Source organism: Penaeus monodon, chromosome 26, assembly GCF_015228065.2.
Source record: "Penaeus monodon isolate SGIC_2016 chromosome 26, NSTDA_Pmon_1, whole genome shotgun sequence".
Taxonomy (NCBI): Eukaryota; Metazoa; Arthropoda; class Malacostraca; order Decapoda; family Penaeidae; genus Penaeus; species Penaeus monodon.
In genome coordinates this window covers 40,131,887-40,139,386 of record NC_051411.1, presented here as the reverse complement: position 1 = coordinate 40,139,386, position 7,500 = coordinate 40,131,887, and the positions used below count along the sequence as shown (strand labels likewise).

General features: G+C 42.2%; 1 protein-coding gene across 3 annotated transcripts in view; it reads left to right on the top strand.

The window, feature by feature from the left end:
- The window catches only part of LOC119590170 (syntaxin-binding protein 5-like), a 153,866-nt gene that overhangs the window by 64,845 nt on the left and 81,521 nt on the right, over nucleotides 1–7,500 (top strand). For all 3 annotated transcript variants that reach the window (XM_037938957.1, XM_037938959.1, XM_037938958.1), the window contains one exon: nucleotides 369–503. The gene's annotated coding sequence lies outside the window, so the exon portion shown is untranslated. The remainder of the gene's footprint in view (nucleotides 1–368; nucleotides 504–7,500) is intronic.

The window sequence follows — 7,500 nt, the reverse complement described above, 5'->3', positions numbered from 1 at the left end:
ACAGGTAGACAGACAGACGGAGAAACAGGTATAGATAGAGAGGGAGAGACAGTTGGAGAGGGAGGTGGAACGGAGGGAGATGGAAATGGAGAAAGGGTGTGTGTGTGTATGTATGTATGTGAGAGACAGACAGACAGAGAAAAGAGAAATATAAAAAGAGAGACAGAGACAGAGAGAATGAAGAAAAAGGGAACTGATCGAAACCACCCAAAAAAGAAGAAAAAAAAGAAAAGAAACCAGACGCGCCAAAACCACCTCTAAAGGCATCACCAGCAGGAACCTACGAACCAGTCTCGGGTATTTTCCCGCCCTTTATCACGAACCACAAACCACTAACGCCATTTTTTTTTGTTCTCTCGCTCTTTCAGGATCACGTGCCTGTGTCTGCCGTTCCAGAGCAAGTGGCTGTACGTGGGCACGGAGCGCGGCAATGTCCACATCGTCAATATCGAACTCTTCCACCTCTCCGGTTACGTCATCAACTGGAACAAGGCCATTGAGCTGTGAGTAACGTGCGCTTCGTGTTTCTCTTTTTTTTTTTTTTGGCGGGAGTTTTTCTTGTTGTTGGATATTTTTTTTTTGGGGGGGAGGGAGGGGGGGTTTCTCGATTGTTTTCCCTGTTCGTTGGGTTTATTTTTATTTATTTTTTTTCTTAATCAATATGCGCATCGTGTTTGCGTTTTTTTTAAGTGTTTTCGGGACCTTTCTCGACTGTTTTTCCAACTTTATAGAATTATTAATACCAAGCTGCTTGTTAACTTGTAAGCATTGCTGTACGATTACGCTGGCTTTTATTTATCTGAACTTTTAAATTTGCTTATATCCCGCCGCATTCCCCCTTTGGGAGAGTACTTTGCCTTTTCCCTTTTTCTTCCCCTTCCTCCCCCCTCCCCCCCCCTCCCCCTTCCCCCCCTTCCTCCTCCTCCTCCTCTTCCTTCCTCCTCCTCCTCCTCCTCCTCCTCCTCCCTCCTCCTCCTCACCCCCCTCCCCCCTTCCGCTCCTCATCCGCCAGGGAAACGAGTTCATTTATCTTGGGCATAATATATAGCGATACTTAGTTAGGAGTTTGGGGTAATTAATTCATCCTTGTCCCGTGTGGGGATTCGTTACCCTCCCTTACTCTCTCCTCTCCTTCCCATCCCTTCCCTACCCTTCCCCTTTCCTCTACTCCCTTCCCCTACCCTCTCGTGCCTTCTCCTCCCCTCCCCTCCCCTCTCTTCCCTTCCCCTCCCTCACCCTGCCCCTCAATCTCTCTCTTCTCTTTAGTTCCCCCCCCTCCCAACAAGTAAGGGTTGGGTTTTTTGGTGACTGTCCTTAAAGCGCCGTAAAACGTCGAGAAATGGCGTCGGATGCGGAGTTAGAAGGTAGAGGGGGGAGGGGGAAGGGGGTGGGGGGGCTATTTTGGAACACCTTGACATGTCTCTTGTTGTGAGGCTGTACTCAATTTTGTTTTTGCTTTTTACATTTTGTTTTGTTGTTCAATATATATATTTTATTTTTATATTATATAATATATATTATATTATTATATTATTAATATAATTAAAATATAAATAATATATATATAACATATATTATATATATATTTTATAATATATTATATATTATATATATATTATATATTTTAAAAGATATTATATTAATATATATATAATATATATATACATATATATAATTAATTTATATATATATATATATATATATATATCATTATTAATATCTATTATATTATATATATATCTTATATATATATATCATTATATATATATAATATATATTATTAAAATATATAATATTTTAATTTTAATTTTAAAATTTTTTTTTTTTTAAATTTTTTTTTTTAAAAAATTTTTACCTTTTTTTTATCCCTTTTAAATTTTTTTTTTTTTTTTTTTTTATTATTTTTTTTATAATTTAAAATAATTTTTTTTTTATTTTAAACCCCAAAAAAAAAAAATTTTAAAAAATTTTTTTAAAATTTTAAAAAAAAATTTTTTTTTTAAATTTTTAAAATTTTTTTTTTTAAATTTTTTTTAAATTTTTTTTTAATATTAATTTTATTTAAAATTATAATATATTATTTTTCTTTAATATATATTTATTATAATATATATTTTTATATATATTATTATTATTTTATATTTTTTATTTTTTTTTTTAATTTTTTTTTTTTTTTTTTTATTTTTTTTTTTTTTCTTTTTATTTTTATTTTTTTATTTTTTTTTTTTTTTTCATTTTTTTTTTTTTTTTTAGTTTTTAAATTTTTTATGTAAATTATAAAATTAATTTACCTTGTGTTTTTAGATGTTGATTTTTTTTTCTGTTTTTTTTCTTTTCTTTTTTTTTTCCCTCCCCCCTTCTCCACTTATTTTTTTTTCTTTTTTAACCCTTTTTTTTTTTTTTTTTTCCCTTTTTTTTTCCCCTTTTTCCTTCTTTTTTTTTTTTTTTTCCATCTCTTTTCCCCCTTCCCCTTCGTCTTTTTGCCCCTTTTCTCGTCTTCCTTCCTCTCTTCCTTCTCTTCCTCTTCTCTCCTTCTCTCTCTCTCCCCCTCTCCTCCCCTTCTCCTTTCTCTCTTCTCCCCTTCTTTTTCCCCCCCCTCTTCCTTTTCCCTCCTTTCTTCCTCCTCTCTCTCTTCTCCCCCATCCTCTCCCTCCCCTCTCCTCCCTCCCTCTTTTCCCCTCCTCCCCTCTTCCTTCTCTCTCTCGCCTCCTCTCCTTCTCTCTCTCTCGCTCTCTCTCTCTCCCTCCCCCTCTCTCCTCTCTCTTCCCTCTTCTTCCTCTCCCCTCTCGCCTCCCCCTTCTTTTTTCCCCTCTTCTCTCATCTTTTCTTCTCTCTTTCTTCCATCCTTTCTTCCCTTCTCCCCCCCCCTCCTCATCCACACTTTCCTTTGAGAACACCAGGAACTAATTGTGCTTTTTTTGTAATCCCCCTCTCCCCTTCACCCTCTTCCGTTCCCCCCGCCTCCTCAGCCTCAAGGTTCTCGATAACCAAACTTTTTTTTTTTTCTTTTCCTTATTTTCCCTCTTTCTTTTTTCTTGTTCTCCCCTTTTTTCATCCTTATTTTTCTTTTTCCTCTTTCATTTTCCTATTTTCTTCCTTTTCCCGTTTTTCCGTTTTTTTTTTCCCCATCTTTTTTTTTTTTTTTTTTTCCCTTCTGGGCTTGCCAAGGGAAAATAGGCCCCCAAGTTATGATTTGGTGTTTAGGTGAAAATTTTTCCCCGGAGGTTGCGGCGGAAAGCGTGAGAGAGAGAGGGGGGGGGGATGAGGTGGGAGGGGGAGGGGGAATTAGGGAGGGGTGTAAGTGTGAGGGAAGTATGAGGGAGGGAGTGGAGAGGGAGGGTAGAGGGTAGGTATAAGGAAGAGAGTGTTAAGAGCAGAAAGAGAGAGAGAGGGGGGAGGAGGGGGGAAATGAGGTGGGAGGGGAATTAGAGGGGGGCAAGTGTGAGGAAAGTTTGAGGGAGGGAGGCTAGAGGGTAGGTATGAGAAGTGTGAGGGAGTGGGGGGTTGGAAAGGAGGTGGGAGGGGGAATTAGGGGGAGGTAAGTGCGAGGGAAGCGTGAGGGAGGGTGTGTTATAAGCAGAGAGAGACGGGAGTGTGAGGGGCAGGTATGAGGAAAGTGTGAGTGAGGGACCATTATCATCAGAATGATGGGGGGTGGAAATGAGGTGGTAGGTGGGAGGGGCGTTAGTAGAGAGGTAGGTATAAGGAAAGTATGAAGTAGGGAGTGTTATGTTCAGCATTGGGAGTTTGGTATGAGGGGTAGGAAGGTAGCTATGAGGAAAGTGTGAGTGAGGGACTATTATTAGCAGAGTGGGGGGTGGGAATGAGGTGGTAGGTGAGAGGAGTATTAGGGGGGTAAGTATGAGGAAAATATTTAGGTATAAGTTTGTCTAAGCCATTCCGAGGTCGCTGCTGCCGTCTCGCCTTTTCTCTACCTTTCCTCTCAGCATCTCGGCTTGAAGGAAATGAGGAGAGAGAATGGAGGAGGGAGGGAGGAATGGGGGGAGGGGGGAAAAAATGTGGAGGAGAAGAGGAGAAGGAAAAATATGGATAAGAGGAGAAGGAAAAAATGTGGAGGAGGGAGACAGATAGAGGAAAAGAGAATGTGGAGAAGGAGAGAATGTGGAGAAAGTAAGAAGAAGGAAAAAAAATGTGAAGGAGAGAGGGAGATGGAGGAAAAGAGACTTTGGAGAAGGTGAGAACGTGGAGGGAGTAGAAAGAACAGAAAAAAGGGAACGAAAACTAAAAGGAAAGGAGTAGGATAGGGAGAAGGAATAAGAAGGAAAAAACAGGAAGGAAAATTAATGAAGTTTGAGGAGGAGAAGGAAAGAAAATGGGAGGAGGGGAGGGAGAGGAGAAAGGAAGGAGGAGAAGAAGAGAAAGGAAGAGTAGAATAAAGCGGGGAAAAATAGAAAAAGAGAAAAATCAGTGAAGTAAAGAAAGGAGAAGGGAAAATAGACAGGAAGTAGAAAACAGTAGGAGGAGGGTGGAAGAGGAAAGCGAAAGAATTAACTCGAAGAAAGAAAGGACGGAGAAGATGCAAAGTGAATTAAAGACAGAATAAAAGGAAGAGGAAGATGTTAAATGAAGAAAACGCTCGGTCGTCGTAGGGCAGAATGAAGAACGTAAGATAAGAAAAGAAGAGGAAAAGAAGGGAGAAAACAAGAAAGAAGAAAGGAAGAATAAGATGGCAGATGACTGAACCTGAGAAACGGGGAAATGAGAGAGGGAGAAAGTCCGGAAAACGGAATGCCTTATGTCGAAGAAAGAGGAAAAAGTGTCAGCATGTTAAGCCTGCGGTCCGCGGGGGGAGGGACTGAGGGAGGAAGGAAGGGAGGAGGGGGAGCGGGAGCGGGAGCGCGCCCACAAGGCCTCGTGGGCTGGCGACGAAAATAGTCTCTCTTGTCAGATTTCGTGATATGCCGAGGGAGTTATGTGAAAATTTGAGAATATGTGTACATATATATATGTGTGTGTGTGTGTGTGTGTGTGTGTGTGTGTGTGTGTGTGTGTGTGTGTGCGCGCGCGCGTTCGTGTGTAGCGTCTTGCTGTCATCGGTGGTGTTTTTGCAACCTCGTGTCGCAGTCTTGGGTAAACAGCACTCTTATCTCCCTGGCGCATGTTTTCATATTAGCAGCAAGAGAGTAATAACTGTATCTACCCGTATGTGACAGCTCAAAAGGGGTAGAATGAAAAATTATTAATTTCGAACGAGGACATATTTTTAAAATCTATTTTCCAAGTATATCATTTTAAGGGTGTATGTGTAGCAAGCATGGTTTAGATTGCCCTTCAACACACATTTTGTAAAGGGAACCGAGAATCGAAAATGTAAGGGAATACAGGTATAGTCCATGACGAAAAAGTCTACGGTCATATGTTGCCATGTTTCACTTACTCGACCGTTTCTGCAACGCAAATAGCGACTTCTATTAATCATTAAAATGTGGGAAGGAAGCTAAAGGATATCGTATGGCAAGCCAGGATATGTTTTTTTTTTTTTAAGGTATTCCTTTGAATTAGTAGAAGTCTCGTATATACACGTAAAACCTAGTGTATTTTAACAGCGAGGGAAGATAAAAAGCATCAGTGAATAAACATGGGGAATCAAAGGACGCTTACGTTTGAATGAGTAATACCCACTTTGTGGATGTCTTCCAGACTACCGGAGCGTTGCTGTATTTATTTCATTAATGATTCGATTGCCAGTAATTTATCATCAGCCATATTATTATACCTCTATTTTCCCTTTGTGTTTAGAAACCTTACTATATTTGTAAAGTCTGCCGAGGCTTTCGAGAGACTGATACGAGAACGCTGATTAATTGCGACTGAAGTTAAAATCAAGGGCGGAAATGTATTATGTAATTTGTGCCCCGATTCATTGCGTAATCAGGGAAGGTTGGGCGCACCTGATAGCATGATCGGTGAGGCGGATTAATGATGTTAATGCCGGAGGTTGCATAGCTGTGATTGCACGATGACGGAGTGATGGAATAAGCAGAAGGAGTGTTCTAATGATCGTTGAAATGATTGCAACGGCGTGAGCAATTATTGTTCTGGGAGGGAGGAATGGAAATGTTAAAGTTGATAGTTTGGCTCGAATCGTGGCGAAGCTAATGCAGATCAATGCAGTTCTTGTTGCAACAGTTAGGAAGCTGTGTATCACGTATGATATAACGCATTAGGCAGGAGTCGATGCTGAAATGTTTGGTGATAAATATTTGCCTGCGTGTTTGTTTTTGTGTAAGCTTGGGAGGATCTGCCGGCAGGGAAGGCAAAGGAGGGAGAGGATAGAGAAGATTGAAAATATTTGGAGTGAAGGGAAGAGGCGGACGTCACGACAAGAGGGAGGGAGGGAGAGAAAGAGGGAAAGGGAGGCACTGAGGCAGATATAAACGAGGCGAGGGGGAGACTAGATAGAGTGGAATGGACTGAAAGTATTGCATCGAAGGGTGACATGTACCCAGTGTAGGCCGCGCAGCCCAACAAGGCCGGGTGATGTAGCTAGTTTATAAGGCGGCGCGGACCCTCGACACGGGCAATATCCACCCTCGCCCATCCATCACTCATTGGGCGCCTCCATTACACTTGCGACGCGCTGCCCTGCCCTTGTGTTGAGCGAAAGGCAGGCAGCGACACAGGTTCTGCCCTCACCTCATCCCTCGGGCCTCACCTCTTGCCTCTCGCCCCTCATATCACACTTCTCTTCATTTCTCACCTCTCACTCCTCACCTCTCATCCCTCATCCTTCTCCCTCCATCCTTTATCCTCATTCTTCACCTCCCTCATCTCTCACCTCCCCCTCCCTCATCTCTCACCTCCCCCTCCCTCATCTCTCACCTCCCCCTCCCCATCATACCTCTCTTCCCTTACCCTCACCCCTTTACCCCTCACAATTCACCCCCACCCCTCTCCCCCTCCCGCGTAACCCCTATGCTTTGAACTTCGCGGCGTGTCACGAATGACTTGCTTGGTGCTTCGTTCTGCTGACATCCCCTGCTGTTAATAGATGACGGATGGCTGTGAAGAATAGCTGCGCGGGATAGAAAAAGAATAGTTAATACACCCTTCCGCGTCAGAGAGTGGCGAGGGGAGCGAAGATGTGTGTGTGTGTGATTTTTACACATGCACGTTTATTTACATTTTCCCCTCCGCACAAGAACGGCCGGACACTCGCACAAGCACGGCCGGACACTCGCACAAGCACGGCCGGACACTCGCACAAGCACGGCCGGACACTCGCACAAGCACGGCCGGACACTCGCACAAGCACGGCCGGACACTCGCACAAGCACGGCCGGACACTCGCATGTGAAACCCGAAACGCATGAAATAAGAAATGGAAAGAGAAATAAAAGAGAAGGATAAAAAAGAAGCTCTTTTGTACCACGCATAAAGAAAAGATAAATTTAAAAAGAAAATAGGGGATCAGAAGGAAGAAAAGAAAAGGTCTTTAGTTGAGTACTGCTTGAGATAGAGAGTTCCCATGGCGTCATG